This window comes from Stenella coeruleoalba (genome assembly GCF_951394435.1).
Source record: "Stenella coeruleoalba genome assembly, chromosome: 10".
NCBI lineage: Eukaryota > Metazoa > Chordata > Mammalia > Artiodactyla > Delphinidae > Stenella > Stenella coeruleoalba.
The window spans coordinates 65,413,892-65,434,015 of NC_137156.1; the positions used below are offsets into that span (position 1 = coordinate 65,413,892).

The 20,124-nt window shown below is 47.2% G+C and overlaps 1 protein-coding gene across 9 annotated transcripts in view; it reads right to left on the reverse strand.

Moving 5' to 3' along the window:
- LOC307192700 (microtubule-associated protein 4-like) overlaps nt 1-1,556 on the reverse strand; it is a 169,630-nt gene extending 168,074 nt beyond the window's left edge. For 3 of the 9 annotated variants that reach the window (XM_079933961.1, XM_079933970.1, XM_079933960.1), the window contains exon 1: nt 1,133-1,556. The gene's annotated coding sequence lies outside the window, so the exon portion shown is untranslated. The remainder of the gene's footprint in view (nt 1-1,132) is intronic. The other 6 variants (XM_079933968.1, XM_079933969.1, XM_079933966.1 and 3 more) reach the window with 3 other exon arrangements.
- Between the last annotated feature and the right edge of the window lie 18,568 nt (nt 1,557-20,124).

Sequence of the window (20,124 nt, forward strand, 5' to 3'; positions counted from 1 at the left end):
AATGGGCGGGAGACACACACACACGCAGAGCAAGAAACACTGCAATCCTAGGGAGCCAGGGAGAGGGAATCGAGAGGCCCTGGGGAGCAATACTGTAACTGGACCGAGGAGGGTGAGGAGAAAAGGGGGTTCCCAGGAGAAAGCTGGGTAACACTAACCATCCCGAGAAGCACGTTTCACTCTGGGTCTGGGTCCTTAAACACAGACCTAAGCGTAATCACTGTCTCCTCCCCAAAGCAGCAAATGCATTTAATTTACCCATTCCTGGATGGAAGGAAAACCCTAACATCCCCCGCCACCCCCACCCCCCCACAGGGTAATTTCACCGAAGAGCTCAAGCAACATACCAGCGGAGAACCTGGTCCATGTGCTAAATCACAATCTCTGTTCTGGGTAACATTTCCAACTGCCCCCGAGGTGCCTGTCCTATCCTCGCATCCCCACCCTTTACAGCAAGCGACCCCTGCGCACTCCCACAGCCAGAAACATGCTTAGTCCCCAAACAGTGCTAGGGCCACGCACGCAGGAAGAGCCCTGCCTGGGGCCCCGTTCTCCCGACCACCCTCCAGCCCCTCCCGTAACCCCTGACCCTGCACACTCTCTAAGGCTCGCCTCAGTCCCACCTCAACTGACCCCCCCAAAGCCTCACGGGACAACCTTTGAGTTCTACGTCCTCGAGCCCCACCGGGGCCTGACCCTGCACCCTCTCTAAGGCTCGCCTCAGCCCCACTTCAACTGACCCCCCAAACCTCACGGGACAACCTTTGAGTTCTCCTATGTCCCCGAGCCCCACCCAGGGCCCCAGGCTGCAGCCGACCCTCGCTCCCCAGGCTCAGCCCCATCCCTCGCCCAAGGCGTGCCTCTCGGCCCCACCGCTCCAGACCCCAGCAGCTGGACCTCTCAGCCCGCCCCGCCCGGCGAGTCTCCGGATCACGCCTCGAAGACTTGGAATATCACGCCCGCAGGCCCCCCGCCCGGCCGCCCCCGCGTCCCGAAGCCGGCGGCCACCGCCCTTCCCCGCTTCGGGAGGGCCTGGTGGGGTCCCGGGCGGCCGCGGGGCGAGGCTCGGGCAGTCCCGGGGGCAGTGGGGAGGCCACCCCTCTGACGGGGCCCCGCCTGCCGCTGCACCTACCCGCCGCCGCCGCTGCGCCGGAGCCTGAGCCGGAGCCGGAGGGAGCCGGGAGATGGCCGAGAGCAGCCGGGAGGAGCCGGGAGCCAGCGAGCGAGCCCGAGGGGCGGGACGCAGGGAGAGGCCGCTTCCTCGTCGCCCTCTTGAGGGCCGGCGCGAGGGAGGGACGCCGCCACCGCCTATTCCGCGGGCGCCGCGTCTCCTGCCAATAAGCGCGGTGAGGGGGCGGGCGGACGACAGCGGCGGACCAATAGGCGCCGGCCCCGCCGCCTCGACCCCGCCGGGGTAGCGGCCAAGCGGAGGGCCGTTGGGGGCGAGGTACGCATGGGGGCTTCAGACGCCCGCCTCCCGCCCGCCTGCTGCCGCCCGAGCGGCGGGAGGACAGACCGGCCTACTCCGCTGCTCTGTGCATTGATCGTCGCTTCCTTTTAGAACTTGGTGCCTGGAGCGGGGAGGATGTGAGCGGCGGGGCACACGCGGCCGGGCCTGTGGCTCTATGACGTAACCTGGGAGGGGCGCGGGGCGGGGCCTGGGGCGCTGGCCAGCTGGGCGCTGGAAAGAACCCTAGCGGGATGAGGACGCAGCTGGGGGGCCTCTCCTGGGCTGCTCTGCCACCAGCCACAAGTGAAGTGGCTGTTCCAAGTTGAGATACTTTATAAGTGTAGAATACACACCGAATTTCCGAGACTTAAAAATATATATAAAATAGCTCATTCATAATCATTGATTACAATTTGGGTCATTACAAAATTGATTGCAGGTTTGAATATCTTTGGTTAAATAAAATATATTTTAAAACAATTTCATGTTTCTTTTTTACTACTTTTTAAATGTAACTACTGGAGGGACTTCCCTGGTGGCGCAGTGGTTAAGAATCCGCCTGCCAATGCAGGGGACACGGGTTCAATCCCTGCAGAGCAACTAAGCCCGCGAGCCACCACGACTGAGCCCACGTGCCACAACTACTGAAGCCCGCGGGCCTAGAGCCCGTGCCCTGCAACAAGAGAAGCCACCAAAATGAGAAGCCCGCGCACCGCAACGAAGAGTAGCCCCTGCTTGCTGCAACTAGAGAAAGCCCGCGCGCAGCAACAAAGACCCAATACAGCCAAATAAAGAAATTAAAAAAATAAAATGTAACTACCAGCAAAAGTAGAATTACTGTTTGGTTCACATTGCATTTCTGCTGGGTAACGCTGGTCCGGAAGTTAAAAGTGATAGCTGACACTGTATTGAATGCTCACTATATTCCGCGCATTCTCTAAGTATGTGATACCTAATAACTCATTTAAATGATCACAACAATCCTATATAGTTGGTATTCATGTTCTTATTATCATTTTACAGATGAGAAAACAAACAGAACTTTAGTGACTTACCTAGCTGGTGGTTGCTAGAGAGGAGGAGGGTGAGGAGTTGGGCAAAATAGGTGAAGGGGGTTAAGAGGTACAAACTTCTAATTATAAGTAAGTCACAGAGATGTAATATACAGCATGAGGAATACAGTTGATAATACTAAATACTGTAATAATTTTGTATGGTGAAAGATGGTTACTAGACATTGTGGTGATCATTTTGTAATGTATTTAAATGTTGAATCACTGGGAATTCTCTGGTGGTCTAGTGGTTAGGACTCTACACTTTCACTGCTGAGGACGCGGGTTCAATCCCTGGTCGGGGAACTAAGATCCCACAAGCGTTGGGGTGCTGCCAAAAATAAATTAATAAATAAATATCGACTCACTATGTTGTACACTTGAAACTAACATTATATTGCATATCAACTATACTTAAAATTAAATAAATTAAAGGATAAGTGGAAAAGGGATAGCACTGCGAATTTGGAGCCCTGGAAAGGACTTTAAGCCAATCACAGAAAACTGAAATGACTGATCTGGATCACACACCAATTAATAAGACAGGTGTCTTGGCCCAGAGATTTCCCCCTCTCTCACCTTACCCAGACTCCAAAGTAGGAGAACTACCATTGCAAGCCTGAATTCATTCATCCAACAGATGTTGACTGAGTACCTGCACATCAGGAAGGGTCACACAGTGAAGGGCACATGTACAAAGATAAAAAAGATTAGGTTTCCTCTCTCGTGAAATTAGCATTACTTCACACCAAAGCCCACTGAAGAAAAGCACACAGGTGGGAGCTAAAAAAGTTACTTTGCTCCTTCTCCCTGCTGCCTGGAATAAACAGCCCCTAGGCCTATCCCAGGCTTTATGAATAGAATTGGCTTTGAAATCCTTAGAAGACAGATGGCTAGGAAGATTCAAAAGTGTTGGAATCCTCCACTTCTTCCTTAATGTAACAGAGTCACCATGTTCTGTGTATCCCAAGCTAGACAACCATCTCAGTTATTCCCTTCCTTCTCCCTTCTCAGGCCTACCAGATGCTCCTTCTGCCTCAGAAACATCTCCATCAACATGGATGCTGTTCCCTGTTCTCTTTCCTGTATACTGCCACGGCTACTTCCAAGTCCTCTGCCAAGCTTGACAACCTTCTGGACACCCCCCCTCCAATTCATATACACCCTCCTGCACCCCTTATATACCTCTCTATTAACAGTACTCACCACATATGTGGTAATTATTTGTGTAAACATAGATCTGCCCTAATTGTTTCTCAAGGTATAGGTACTTTCTGTTTGCCCACCTGCAATAGGAAAGAACTTTCCCTTCAGTTCCAGGGTACCCAGGATAAAACACAGAGCCCCAGGGAATTCCCTGGCCATCCAGTGGTTAGGACTCTGAGGTTCCACTGCTGGAGGCTGGGGATTCCATCCCTGGTTGGGGAACTAAGATCCTGCAAGCCACATGGAATGGCCAAAAAAACAAAAAAACAAAACGTAGATTCCCAGCATCTCAGAGTTGGAAGGGAATCTTAGCAAACATTTAGTCCCGTGTCTAAGGATATATTCTTGAAGCTCCAGAAGTTCACAAGAAGACATTTTAGAGTTATCCAATATATTTATTATCCATGAAAATCATGCTTTATATTTATTCATCCAATTTTTTTTTTAAGGCAGAGCCAGGTGGCACGTGGGCATGTGGGATCTTAGTTACCCAACCAAGGATCGAACCCAGCCCCCTGCATTGGAAGTGTGGCGTCTGAACCACTGGACCTCCAGGGAAGGCCCTATTCATCCAAATTTTGATCAAAATTTTGGCCAGGACACAAACATGGGCAGAGTCCAATGGCTTACCATAGAGCCTTCCCTCTAGTTTTAACCTAAACTACTTCAGTAGCTTTCCTTTGCATTACAATCCTGAAAATGGCTTCCAAGATCCTGTGCAATGATGCTGTCTCTGTTACCCCTCATCGTCTGCCTTGTTTCTCAATATGTCCAGCATTATCTGCCTTCTTTGTTTCCTGAACTTTCCCCTCTCAGGACCTTCCTCAGGCTGTTTTCTCTGCCTATTCTGATTTGTAGGTAATATGAATTTCTGCATAGAAAATTAGGGAAGATCTACAAACTATTAGAATTAATAAGAATTCAGCAAGGTTACTGGATACGAAGTTAACATACAAAAAGGAATAGCATTCCTAAATACCAATAATCATCAATTACAAAATGGGATAGAAAAAAATCTCATTCATCACAGTGAAACAATAAAATTGTTATGGAACCTAGGAATAAACCTAACAACAGAATTGTAAGACCCCGATAGAAAAATGTTATAAAACTTTATAACTTTTAGAAGAAAATATAGGGAGATATCTTGATGCTCTCAAGGTAGGAATTTCTGGCTGAAATTTCTTGGTACCAACACTTGTCAGATAAATACACAATTTTTACATACCAGTTTTTATCATAATTTATGATGTTTATGTTAGAATTCCATGAGGAGAGGGAAATATAATTACATGGATTCAAATTCAAATAGGATAGAGAAATAGAACTTAAGAGCCAGAAGGGTCTTTTGCGGTCATTTAGCCCAAACCTTTTTCAGGTGAGGTAATTGGAACATGTCGAAGACCCACAAAAAAGTGGCAGAATCCAGACTTAAACCCATTTTCTGACTCTCAGGCGGGTACTTTTTGCCCCCACCCCTTCTTTCATCTTTAAAATGGTGTAGCATAGTGATTCAGCAAACATATGTATGTATGTGTGTATATATATATATATATATATATATATATATATATATATAAATAAATAAAACATGTATATGTACATACATATATACTCATTAATCAATATTACATGTTTTATATATAATACAACATATTAATGTGTAACATAGAATATTATATATATGTATTATATGTATTATATGGAGGTTTCAGGTAAGCCTTTATAAAAAGACAAACTCAGCTGCATTTCTTCCACCTGTCCAGAATATGGACACAATGCCTAGAGGTAAAACAGCCATCTTATGACAATAAAGACAAAAGCTATGGACTATGGGCTGAGGGTGAAAATTGGAAAATAGGAGGAGACTAGGTCCTTAACATCTTCCAGCAGCTGCACTAATCTTTGACTACCCACCTCTGGACTTCCTATGAAGTGAGAAAAGTAACCCCTATCTCTTAAAGCCATCATTAGTCAATGATGGAGATTTCTCCATTGGTGTAAGCCACCATTGGTCTCTGCCATTTGCAGTGAAATGCAACCCCAAATGGTACATGGAGTAAAAGCCCTGGACTCCAAATTGAGAAACCATGTTACAGTCCCAGCTCTGCCAGGAACAAGCTGTATGGCCTTGGGCAAGCCATTTCCCATCCCTGGGCCTCAGGTTGCTCATCTCTATCAGGGGAAGTAGAACAAGATGGCCTCACCTCTCTCTTCACTCACTTGCATGCTGTGTAATGTACAGGGTGGGACTTCCTCTCCCTTGAAATAAGACTACTTCTTTCAAGGTTCACTAAGTGTTTCCTTGTTCCTGTGACCTCTGGAGTAATTACAAGAGCCTGTTCCTTTTGAGTGCATGTGATACAAAACACAACTTTGGGGTATTCCCTGAACACAAAGTCCCCTAGCTAGGTCCTTGCTCTCTCTTCCTTTGGTGAGTTTCATTTACCTACAACTAGAGGGAGCACAAAGGGGGTTTTACTCTAAAACTAATGGAGCACTGTGCCCACCTCTGCCCTACAGTTGCTGTGTAATTTCTCCTCTTGGGGTCTCAAATTCATCATTTGTGAAATGAGAGGGTTGCAGATGTTCAAAGGGCCCTTCAAGCCCTGACATTCTAAGACTGCATTACACCTTCTGAATTTCATCTCACATTGGGATGGTACTTCCCTGGTTGCTAAATGATTTGCTCTCTGGTATTACAGTTAAGCTTTCTATAACTCTGAGATAGGCAGGGCTAGTATTATCATCCCTATTTGGAAACTGAGGAAACAGATTCAGGGATATGGAGTGATATGCCTACCAGCAAACACTTAGTAAGTGGTAGATCTGGAACTAGAAGCCCAACCTTTGACTCCTTGTTCAGTGCTCTTTCCACTACACCTTGATTATTTTGTTTCCTCTTTCCTTTTTCTCTCCAGGATCCACTTCCTGGCTACAAGTCAAAACTGCTCTCAACTGTGACCCTATCACTGTGACTGCTCAGAGTAATGCCCTCAGTTCCAGGCACTTGGCCAGCTCAGCAGACACCTGGCTTTCCCCCAATTCTTCTTCCATTTTCCATTCTGAACCCTCAGTCTCAATAAAACCTCCTAGCTTCTCCCCAACTCTGACTCCAAGCATCACATCCCATCCAGAGCTCCACTGGATATATCACCATGTTGAACCAGAATCTGGCCCTTTGTCTCAATATGCTTGAGACAACTCTCATCCTGGTTCTGTTATTGCTTCTTCACCTCACTCTTTACTCCATCCAACCTCTTGTTCAGCATCTGAAGCCCCTAAAGAGATAAGCCATGGTCAGAGAAGATGTGAACTGGAAGTCCCTTAGAGATCTTCTAGTCCAAAGGCCCAGCAGAAGTTGAAAATGAGGAAATTGTTTAGTCACAATATAAAAGAGTGGGGTGGGGACTGTAAGGAGCAGGAGGGCGCTGACCCCAACTCCAGCCAATTGCTGCCCGTTCCTGGAAATGTGGGCCCAGTGTGGTCACACTGGAGCCAAACGTTTATGTACAGTGTCCTGGTTGTTGAGTGTCGACAACTAATTCAGCCTTTTTAAAAATACTCTCGGGCTTCCCTGGTGGCGCAGTGGTTGAGAGTCCGCCTGCCGATGCAGGGGACACGGGTTTGTGCCCCAGCCCGGGAAGATCCCACATGCCGTGGAGCGGCTGGGCCCGTGTGCCATGGCTGCTGAGCCTGCGCGTCTGGAGCCTGTGCTCCGCAATGGGAGAGGCCACAACAGTGAGAGGCCCGCGTACCGCAAAAAAAAAAAAAAAAAAAAAATACTGTCTAGGCCAAACACAGCTGTGGACCAGTGGCTCTTGGGTTGCCAATTTGCAGCCTGTGCTCTGGTCCAAATCCTTCACCCACAGATAAGAGGTCAACATCACGCACCAGATCAGCAGGAGAGGAGGAGGCAGGACCCAGACTTCAGACCTTCTATTCAGAGCTCACCATCCGTCACTCTGAAGCCAGAAAGCAGCTTTGGCCAATTTAACAAGCCTCTGGTGAGAGCCTGCTCTAGAAAGATGTTCTGAGAGGAGACAAAGATGAAGGGATTCTTTTAAAAGATGCCTGCCTTAGCTCCATGGCACTTCTTCACTTAGCTTGGGATCAAAGATTTGGCAGGTTGGGACAAACTAACTTATATTTAGGAAAGAGCTACCCACGTTCATGGAATTCCTGTGGGCACAGTCCACACTGATTGAATTAGGATTCCGGGGACTTTGCGGGGGAGCATTTTCTGAAATTTTTATTTGGAAATAATTTTAAACATACAAAGTTGCAAGGATAAAAATAGTGCATAGCACGCTCATGTACCCTTTACCAAAATTCACCTCTTTTTCAGATTTTTCCCATTTGCTTGATTATGTGCTGCACACACACACACACACACCACACACAAATAATATATTTGGAGTTTGAGTGTAGATCACATGCATCATAGCTTTTTACCCCTAAATAGTTCAGCATGTGTTCCTAATGATGCTATTTCTTATAACCACAATACAGATTTCAACCTCAGTAAATGTATTTATTTATTTATTATTTTTAGTTGCGGCATGCGAGCTCATAGTTGTGGCATGCAGGCTTCTTAGTTGCAGCATGTGGCCTTCTTAGTTGCAGCATGTGGACTTCTCAGTTGTGGCATGTGCACTCTTAGTTGCGGCGTGAAAGCGGGATCTAGTTCCCTGACCAGGGATCGAACCCGGGCCCCCTGCATTGGGAGCACAGAGTCTTAACTACTACTGCATCACCAGGGAAGTCCCAACCTCAGTAAATTTACATTGACTCAGTTCTATCTAATCTACCATTCATATTCCAATTTTGTCAATTGACCCAGTAATGTCCCTTAAAGTATTTTTCTTCTTCCTCCAAAACAGGACCCAGTCCAGGATCAAACGTCACATTTCGTTGTCATGTCTCTTTAGTTTTCTTTAATGTGGAATATTTTCACAGCCTTTGTGTGTGTGTATATGTGTGTGTTTTTTAATGACATTAACATTTTTGAAGAATACAAATTCTTCAATATTCCCCTTTTTTAAATTAGAATGTATCTCATCTGGGGAGTCTGATGTTTTCTCGTGGTTAGATTCAGCTTATATCAATACATCCCAGTCAGAATACTGCATGAACAATGGCATGTCCTCAGAATATCATACTAGGAGGCATGCCATGTCCATCTGCCCATCACTGGTGATGTTAATTTTGATCATTGAGACAAGGTGTGTTCTGATTTCTCCAGTGTACTGTTACTATTTTTTCCCTTGCAACTAATAGGCAATCTGTGGAGAGATGCTTTGTCACATGCTCAGATCCTGCTCCTCATCAAAGTTATTCCCCAGATTCGTCATCCATTGATGATTCTTGCCTAAACCAACATTTCCTATGATGACTGCACAGTGGTGTATTTTCCATTCCACCGCTCCTTCCACAGTTACCTGTTGACACTCAGCATTTTGTTGTCAACTATATCCCTCCCTTCTGCAGGGGTGCAGTGTTGATCTCTATCAAGGTAAGTGAGATCTGGAGTTCCACTAGAAAACAATCATTCATGTCTAATGGAGGGAAAGGAGATAGCCAACATTGCCCAGCCCCTAAGAGCAGATAAAGGTGAACTGGAACAGTAACTCCAAGTGTTTCAGCTAAAGGAGCTGAGACCCTCAGAGAAGTAAAGTGGCACAGAGATTCCTCTATGCAGGGGCTTCACACAGTGTCTGTTTCAGGACTTCCCTGGTGGTCCAGTGGGTAAGACTCCACACTCCCAATGCAGGGAGCCTGGGTTCAGTCCCTGGTCAGGGAACTAGATCCCACATGCATGCCACAACTAAGAGTCTTCGTGCTGCAACTAGGACCTGGCGCAGCCTAAATAAGTAAATGTTTTTTTAAAAATTATAAAACAAAACAAACAAAAAAACAGTGTCTGTTTCAAATTCTATCTCTCTCTCTTCCCCTCACCTGATCTGTGACCTCCAACAGCTCACCTAACTTCTTGCAGCCTCTGGTCCCTAATTCTTACCTTAGCGGCTCATTGGGAAGATTAAGAAACAATGCTCATCTTACTGGGCCCACAGAGTGCTAAATGAGAGTTACATATTATACAGAATACAGGAAAATTAGGTTGTGCTTGAATTATGTTTCATTTCAACAAACATATGCTGAGAATCTACCACATACCAAGGCACTATGGTGGAGGCTAAAGACTAGCCTAGAGGTAGAGACTAAATACATCAGCCCTCAAAAAGCTCACAATCTAGAGGAAGAAAAAGTTCCACTCCTTCCACTCCTAGTACTTACCCCCTCCCCAAATTAAAACATACATCCACACAAAGATTTCTTTAAGAATGTTTATGGCAGGACTTCCCTGGTGGCTCAGGGGTTAAGAATCCGCCTGCCAATGCAGGGGACACCGGTTCAAGCCCTGGTCCAGGAAGATTCCCACATGCCACGGAGCAACTAAACCCATGCGCCACAACTATTGAGCCTGCACTCTAGAGCCCACGAGCCACAGCTACTGAGCCCAAGTGCCACAATTACTGAAGCCCGCGCCCCTAGAGCCCACACTCCTCAAGAAGAGAAGCCACCGCAATGAGAAGCCCGTGCACCGCAACAAAGAGTAGCCCCTGCTCACCACAGCTAGAGAAAGCTCGCACGCAGCAACGAAGACCCAACGCAGCCAAATATAAATAAAATAAATAAATTTATTTAAAAAAATAGATGGATAGCAGCATGGATAGATGGACAGATATGTGATATAACAAGGATGATAAAGTATTAACGGTAGAAACAAGATGTCAGAGAAATGGGAGTTAACTGGAAAATTCTCTCAGCTTTGCTGTACATGTGAAATATTTCATAATAAAATGTTGGAGTGGAAAGCCAGTACTGTACAGTGCGAGTCAGAGTTTGATAAATGATGTGGTAGAGAAATAACCAGTTTTCTCTGCTGTGGGAGTGGAGAGGAGAAAGTGATTACTTCTGCTGCGGGTGGATGGTGGCAGGGGTCAAGCAGAGTCTCAGAGAGGAGGAGTCCTAGGAAATGGGCCTAAAAGATAAGATTTTAAACGCAGAAGAGGGAAAGGGGGAAAAGGGTATCCCAGTAGGTAAAACAGGGCAGCATGAAAATGCTAGGCTCTTTTGGGAAGCTGCAAGGGAGCAGAGAGACTTTGGGGACAGAATGGCAAGAGAGGAGGCTGATGAGTTGAACTGTGCTCAGGCTGGGATGGGAATTAAAAGACAGACAAGAGCATGTGGTTTTGACTCAGTAAACAATGGGGAGCCACTGAGTGTGTGTTTGTGTAAGGCTTTGACATCTGACAGCCAGAGTAGAGGAAGGCAGTGGAGAGAGCCAGCAATGCGAAGAACAGCCAGCAGTGGGGAGAACAAGTCAAAGTTTTCTATTGCTTTTATTAGCCAGCTGACAAGGAGGGCAATTTTTGTGACAGAAAAGCGGTCAAGACATGACCTTCCCGGAGGTGAGAAGTCTGAAAGTGAATCAGGGAGATAATTCAGTTTGTCTTAATTCCCAGCTCTCTAGTAACTTTGATCTCCCTAAAGACTTCCTGTTCCCTTTGAAGGTCTAGGCTGCCCGTTGACCTCCCCTCTGGCCCTCAGCCACAGCCCAGAAGCTGCAGCTCACCCTCAGCACCCTCCGGAATGAACACACTGGGAGTCGGGAAGCCTGCTTTCCAGTCCTGCTGTTGCCACCATCCCTCGCTGCGGCCCAGATCCCTCACCTGTAAATCAGTTGTGCTGGCCCCACTGTTCCCTGTGGTTCCTTCCAGTTTTGAGACTTCTCTACTCCAGTCTTTTTCTTTTCTTTCTTTTTCTTTCTTTTCTTTTTTTTTTTTTTTTTTGGCTTTGCCATGCAGCTTGCAGGGTCTCAGTTCCCTGACCAGGGATTGAACCCATGCCCCCTGCATTGGAAGCGCGGAGTCCTAACCAATGGAACGCCAGGGAATCCCTACTCCAGGCTTCTTGCAACCAGCCTGCCAGGCTCTCTCTCAAATGTTAATTTTCCCCTTGATGTGCAGGTGTCTTTCTGATCACAGCCCCCACTGTCGTTTTCCTATCTTACCTCTTTCCTCCCCAGTTAGGGGTGTCACTGCGGTGTCCAGCTCCAGCTCCTGGCTGATCTGGGCTGAGGCTTGAAAGAGCCCTGCTGGCAGGTCAGGAGCCTCTGAGCTTCAGGGGCTGAAAGTGTGAAAGGGGTAACAATTCCCACTGCCCTGGTTGTAAGAATAACAAGAAAGTGATGTGTGAATGCACAGCCTGGGGACTCATGTTCTCTCCTCCACACCTTAAGAATCCGCCTGCTAAGTGAAGAAGTGCCATGGAGCTAAGGCAGGCATCTTTTAAAAGAATCCCTTCATCTTTGTCTCCTCTCAGAACATCTTTCTAGAGCAGGCTCTCACCAGAGGCTTGTTAAATTGGCCAAAGCTCCATTTCCCCAAGTTCACAGAGGACAGGTAGTGACTTACCTGAAAAGGATACAGGACAGTCACAGCCCTCCTTGGTCCAGCACCCACGACATCTGTTTCCAATCTTCACACCAGCCCTGCAAGCAAGACAGGACGGAAATGCCCCATTTCCCCAACCCTGACTGAGTTCTAGGAAAAGCTCAAAGTTTCACACACATAATCTCCTTTAATTCTCACAGTGAGGCTGGTATCTGTTCCCCTTCTGACAGTTAAGGAACTGAAGGCCCAGAGAAGCTACATAACTTGTCCAAGGTCACACAGCCAAATCCCAGAAATTGACAATCAAAGTATCAAAAGGAAGAATTACTTGGTGTCCTATATGCCCAGCACTGACTTTTAAAAATATATACTATAATCCCCACAGCTAGAGTCAACTCAGGCCCTGAGAAGCCTGTCCCGGGGTCCTGGCGCACACATGGGAAGGTGGGGGTGGGCAGGGTTGCTCACCAGTCTGGGGTGGCAAAAGGAAAAGGCCTAGAGGTGGCATTTGCTGCTTCCTGAGGGACAGTAGGACTTCCCCAGACTCATCCATTCACTAAGCTAATCCTGAAGCTTCACCTGAGAGTCAACTGGTGGGAAAGAGGCAAGGGAGGGCCTTCTGGGGTCTCTCAAAGACGCAGAGTCAGGAAGCTGAGAAATGGCAAGGCACATGCAGGGCGGGCATGTTCAGAGAAGTAGGAGCAGAGAGGAGAGTAGACTCCCTTTGGTGGGTGGAGGTCCCTCTAGGCCTCGGCTCCCAGGAGCAGCTTCCCATGCTATCTGAGCAGGCAGGCCATGTGCAGTCTATCTTCCACGGATACCCCCAGCACCGCACTTGTGGGCTCAATAAAAGCTTCAGAAGAATGCAGCTCAGATGCCACCCCTGGCGGCCCTTCCCTGACTCTACTCGGGGGAAGAGGTTCATGTCCTCGGGTTATGTGTTCACCAGATGATGAGCACCTTCTGCCCTGGTCCAAGCCACCTCTGATTCCTCCATCCACAGCAAGTGGTGCTGTGTCTTCACTGGGTTGTGTACTTATACTGCCTCAACTACTGCCAGGGCACATGGTCCCCTAAATAGATGACATGGGGGCAGGACTGCTGGATCCCCATGGGAGGCTGGGTCCCCTGGAGTCCCACTCAGCTTGGAGAGCCCATGACTTCTGAACAGACAAACCTTCCCATCCTCATTATCTGTGGTTACTTAAAAATATGTCCCAAAATTCTTAGACACTTTTCCCTTTCAAAGGTGGAGCCTTGTTCTTCTCCCCTTGAATGCGGGCCAGACTTAACGACTTGCTTCTACTGCATAGAATGTGGCAGAAGCAGTGCTCTGACTTTGGAGGCCAACACATAAAAAGTTATAGCTTCCTCCTGGTTCCTTCCTCTCGGACCGCTCACTCTGGAGGACGTCAGTCACCATGGCTTTAGGACACTTATGCAGCCCTGTGGAGGAGCCCCTGCGGGAAGGAAGGGAGGTCTCTCACCATCAAAGCCAGCACCAGCTGGCCAGATGAGTGAGTGAGCCCCGTGGAAGGGGATGCCCCAGCCTTAGTCAAGCCTTCAGATGACTGCAGCCCCTGCCCATGCATGACCACAATGCTTGAGACTTCAAGCCAGGACTGGCCAGCCAAGCCATTCTCGATATCCTGATCCACAGAAACTGTGAGAGATAATGAATGTTTCTTGTTGAATTAAGCCACTAAGTTTTGGGTAATTTGTTGCACAGCAGTGGATAACTAAGACATTATCCTCTTCCCCATTGCCTCTCAGAAAGCTCCCTCTGCTCCAGCCATACTGAACCACTAAATGTTCAAAGCAACACATTTCTGCTGAGTACCTTGTGTACCAGCCCAGGCCATACACGGGATAGGGCAGTGAACCGGCTAGATCAGCCTGGCCACTGTCCTGAGGAGCTTAAGGGGTCACACACTCCAAACATTTACAGATCCTGCTTTGGCCCACATTGTGCCCTCACCCAGAAAGCTCGCCCCAGCCCACCCCTTATAGCTAGATCCTGTACATTTTTTTTTTTTTTGATCCTGTACATTTTTGAATTGACCATTCTCCTTCAGCCCTGAACCTCCTCCATGAAGCCTTTTCTGACTGCCCCATTGGAAATGAGCTTTCTCATCTCTGAACTCCTATAAAGCTTTATCTCAACCTTAGCTTGACCACTTAACATCTTCCTTGTACTATGATTATTCATGTTCATTACCTCTCAGGTTAGCTGCTGTAGTCCCCTTGGGGAAGATGTCTTATATGCGTCTGTATTCCCCACATAACTAGTATACAAAGTGTCATGTGCATAGTTATCATTCAAGAAATGTACATTATGCAAATGAACATGTGAATGAAGCTTTCCAAACCCCTCCTTTAGAATTTTTATGGAGACTGCTTTACACAGATGGGATCTATTAAATCTCTGGCGATTGATTCAACCCCCAGCCCCTCTGCCCTCCCCAGAGGTCAAGGGGGTGGGATGAGAGTTCCAACCTCTAATCACCTGGTTAGTTTCCCTGGCAACCAACCTCTATCCTTAGGTGCTTTCCAAAAGTCACTAGGTTGACTTAACTTGGGTGTGGTTGACCAGAGTTTGTTATGAATATCAAGATATCTTTATTGATCTTTCCGCTTAGGAAACTTCAAGAGATTTAGGAACTCTGTGCCAGGAATGGAGATGAAGGTCAAATATATATCTATTATAAATCACAATATCACAGTGAAAAGTCTCATTGGGCGGTGGGATTTCAAACAAGTACTGAGCAGCATTTTACTTGCCAAACTTACTTGACAAAGTAACAGCTTATCTTCCTGAACTTTCTCAGTGGTAGAGTTTGGATTCAGGCATTAAGCTCTCTTAACACTTTTTTTTTAAGTTGTTGTAAAATATATGTAGTATAAAACTTACCATTTTAATAATTTTTAAGTGTACAGTTCAGTGGCACTAAGTACCCTCACATTCTTCTGCAACCCACACCACTATCCATCTCCAGAACTTTTTTTTTTCTTCTTATTATTTTTTTTTGCGGTACGCGGGCCCCTCACTGTTGTGGCCTCTCCCGTTATGGAGCACAGGCTCCGGACGCGCAGGCTCAGCGGCCATGGCTCACGGGCCCAGCTGCTCCGCGGCATGTGGGATCTTCGCGGACCGGGCACGAACCCGCGTCCCCTGCATCGGCAGGCGGACTCTCAACCACTGCGCCACCAGGGAAGCCCAATCTCCAGAACTTTTTCATCATCCCATATTGGAATTCTCTACCCATTGAACACTAACTCCCCAGTCTCCCTGCCCCAGTCCCTGGTAACCATTGTTCTATCTTCTATCTATGAATTTGACTACTCTAGGTATAACATATAAGTAGAATCATACAGTATTTGTTTTTTATGGCTGGCTTATTTCAGTTAGCATAATGTCTTCAATGTTCATCCATGTTGTAGCATACATCAGAACTGCATTCTTTTTTTTTAAATGTCTTTTTTTTTAACCTCTTTATTGGAGTATAATTGCTAATGTCTTTTTTAAAAGAATTTATTTATTTATTTATTTGGCTGCACCAGGTCTTAGTTGCAGCACTTGGGATCTTCGGGTGAAGCATGCAGGATCTTTCAGTTGCGGCAAGTGGGATCTAGTTCCCCGACTAGGGATCAAACCCAAGCCCCCGGCAGTGGAAGCATGGAGTCCTAACCACTGGACCACCAGGGAAGTCTCAAATGCTTTTTGATAAAAATGATTGTGTTATGAGCATCCTTACTTTGAGCATAATGAGTGTTTCTTGATGCCTCAGCGTTGACATGCCGAATCCTTCTACCTCTGTCGGTGCCTGTTTCTCTGTACAATGAAAGGGCTCACTTGGGTCTTCTTTATAGCTATGACTGTGGCTTTTGCCTTCCTTGAAGTCTTGGGCCCTGACTCCATCTGTCCCTTGGGCAGGAGTGGGTGGACTGTGTGTTCTCTAGACAGAGAAGGGATATGACCTTGGTCAGCACATTTTCTTGGCCTGGAAAGCCCATTGTAAGGGGAGGGTAAGCACAGTATAATAAATATAAACAAGAATATTGTACTATCATTATAAATGAGATAAATATTGCTGTATCAGCAATCATATCACAATATCTAAATGTATCAAAGTAACACCTTGTATACCTTAAAATTATACAATGTTACACATCAAATTTATTCAACTAAAATTTTTTTTAATAATAAAAATAAAAGGGTGCACAACGGCGATGAAGAGTGGCCCCCGCTTGCCGCAACTAGAGAAGGCCCACACACAGAAACGAAGACGCAACACAGCAAAAACAAACAAATTAATTAATAAACTCCTACCCCCAACATCTTCTTTAAAAAAAAAAGAAAAAAAAGAAAAGTCTGCTTCTGACACTTTCTGGAAGGAGACAGGATATAAAAAAAAAAAAGGGTGCACAAGTGAGTCAAAGGAGATGAACTCAGGGAGTCTGAAGCCATAGCTAGGAACACACATCTGACTCTTGCATCATGACAGGCCACACCCCTCTCTGCTCAAGCAGGTTGGTGAAAACCACCTCCAGGCATTTCTCCTGGCACATATCACCCCAGAACCCAGCCAGAGATCAGCACTGATGTCAATGGGGAATCCCAGGCAATCGGCACTCATGCCCAAGACCCAGCCTGAAGAGAGGGACATGGCAGCCTAGTCTGGCTCTTCAGGACACCCAGCTGAGGAAAACACTGCTTAGAGGCATGGTTAACAGTTTATGTATGGAAGGAAGCCCCTGCCCCAGAGAACTTCTCTGAGATCCCACAAGGGGATACAGCACCCACACTCTGTACCTGCCTGTCCCAGGCCTGAGACTCATGGGTGTGTTCAGCATCCTTCCTTAAAAGCATGGGAGATAAGTATGATGCTGTACATGCCAGCATCACCCTGTTTCTGGGCTCCAGTCCTGGCTCCTTCATAATGAGCTGTGAGGACTTTAGATGATGTACCAGAACCCAGCATACCCTGGTAAGTGGAATCAAGGCTCATCATCATCATGTTTCAGCTCTATTGGAGGGGAGAGTAGGTTGACCATGAGAGGTTGTGGGTTTTGTCATCTACAGCATGTGAAAAACCAGAGAAGACCGAAGGAGAGGAACACAGTGAGCAGGAGCAGAGGGCTGTTTCCAGGCTGCCATGGACCTGGGGGGCAGGTCACACACTTACCAGTCCAGTCCCATTCTCAGCAGTCAGAAGAAGCTCTTGCCCAGGTCAGTTGCTCAAGCTTGGGACTCACCTGCCCAGTTTAGACTGGAAAGTCACTGGAGAAGGCCCTGTTCAGCTAACGGGCAGGAAAAAGACACACAATTTGTTCCAAGATAGAACCTAAGGGGGCTGTGCTTCATGCGACTCCCCTGGCTCTTCCCTGGGTGCCGGTGATGTTGCTCACATCCAGGAATGAAGCGCTGCACAAGTAATTTGGGGCCAAAGCACCTGGCTGTGAGCACTGGCTTTGTCACTCACCAGGGAGTGATCTTGGGCAAGTCAGTTAAGTTCCATAAACCCCAAGTTGCTCATCTATAAATCAAGCACAGGGTTAGTGAGAGGGTCAAGGGAGATAGATAACACATGAAAGTGCTTTGTAAATGATCAAACTCTACACAAATAATAGGTATTATTATTATTAAATAACTCCATGGCCAGGATTCTGGATTCTGGTATTGGCCCTGCCTTTACCTAGAGTAAGTGCCTAACCTCTCTGCCCATTTAAATAGTTGGGCTAGGGACTTCCCTGGTGGCGCAGTGGTTAAGATTCTGCACTGCCAATGCAGGGAGCCTGGGTTCAATCCCTGGTCTAGAAACTAGATCCCACATGCATGCTGCAACTAAGAGTTCGCATGTCACAACTAAGGAGCCCTCCTACCGCAACTAAGACCCGGCGCATCCAAAAAAATAATTGGGCTAGAAGAGTTTCTCTATTCAATTCAGTCTAACAGTCAACAGGATCAGAGTAGGAAAGGCAGGAGTTGTGAACCTTGCGTGGGAGGGGCATGCAAAGGCAAACGGACAGCAGCAACCAGTACTGAAAGACCACAGGAAGAGACCTCACGTGGGGTAGCCTAAAGTATGGCATTGAGCCAAGCTTCTGGTAGTGCTGGGTTTAACCAGGGAGGCCTCAGCTCAACCTCAGTTTCCTGAGCAGCTCCAGGACAAAGCTGGCACCACTGTTTGGAAGGGCCACTCCATGCAGGACTGGTGTCTGCAGGCCAGGCAGACATGATGTCATCTGTGCATCTGGAAACCACAGACCAGCCCTCCCGGGTCTCCAGCGGCTCTCATGTTTTCTGGCCAGGATCCCCAAGTTCCGTTCTCTCTATATCCCCAACCCTTTGCATTCCAGGCTCCCAAGGAACTGAGCTAGGACCTCCTGGGCTTCCGTCCAAGCATCTAGTTCCAAATTCCCCCACCCCTTCGTCCCTTGGGAGTAAACAATATAACTTTAAACAAAGACTGCTGCCTCAGCCTTGAGGAAAATACTGGGCCAGTTTCAGTGCTCTGCTGACTGTTTATTTCTTCATACCCACACTTAGTGCCAAGATAGAACCTGAGGGGCTGTGTTTATTGAGATTCTCCTGTCTCCGCCCTGGGCTTCCAGGTGCTGCGAAAGGTGCTCACATTCACAAGATCCACACAAGTGCAGCAGGTGTGTTTCAAGTCAGAAACTTGGTTGTTCGATCCCAGCTCTCTCCTTTCGTTAACTGGCAAGTCTGTCAGCCTCTCTGAACCTTCGTTTCTTTGTCTGCAAAATGGGGCCAATAATATTGATGTCACACGGTTGCTGTGAGGATGGTATCATTCCGGGCATGGCCGGTGGCTGCACACAGTGGGTGCTCAACATCAATGACCTTTCTGCTCTCCTCTCCCCCTTCCATTACACCATGGTTCTCTCTCCCCTGGAGGGGAGTTCAAGTTCCCATTTCTGGGCCTCACCACCACAGTATCTGATTCAGCAGTTCTGAGATTTGCATTGCTAACAAGCCCCCAGGGGCTGCTGCTCCAGTGGTCCAGAGGCTACTCTTGGAGAACCCTCATCTCCCTTGTGAGGAGGAGGTGGCACACAGGGGAGCTCCAGGATGGACTTGTCAAAAGTGAAAAACTTCAAGTATTTATTATATTATAATTGACATAACAAAAAATTCACCCATTTTAAGGTGTACGGTTTGATAAGCTTTAGTAAATTTACAGAATTGTGCAACCATCTCCACAATCCAGTTTTACAATATTCCCACCACTCCAAAAAGTTCTCTTGGGCCATCTGCGGTCAATCCGTGTCCACTCCAAGCTCCAGGCAACCACTGGTCTGCTTTCTGTCTCTAAGTTTTGTTTTTACAAGAAATTTCACATACATGGACTCATATAATTTGTGGTCTTTTGTGGCCAGCTTCTTCTGGTCAGTATAATTTATTTATTTATTTATTTTTTGCGGTACGCGGGCCTCTCACTGTTGTGGCCTCTCCCGTTGCGGAGCACAGGCTCTGGACGCACAGGCTCAGCAGCCACAGCTCACGGGCCCAGCCGCTCCACGGCATGTGGGATCTTCCCAGACTGGGACACGAACCCCTGTCCCCTGCATCGGCAGGTGGACTCTCAACCACTGTGCCACCAGAGAAGCCCCAGCATAATGTTTTTGAAGTTCATCCATGTCGTAGCATGTGTCAGGAGTTCATTCCTCTTTACTGCTGAGTACTATTCCATTGTGTGGGTGCATCACAATTGGTTTGTCCACTCACCAACAATGGACACCTGAATTGTTTCCAGTTTTTGGTATTATGAATAATGTTGTTATGAACATTCACATACATGCCCTTGCGTGGACATGTGTTTCCAAATGCTGTCTTTAAAGGTAAACCATAATTTACCAAGTCTCTCCTTCCTAGTCCTTGGAGCGTCTGCAGCCAATACTGTTAGCGACTAAGGGCTAATGGGAAGCCCAGGCT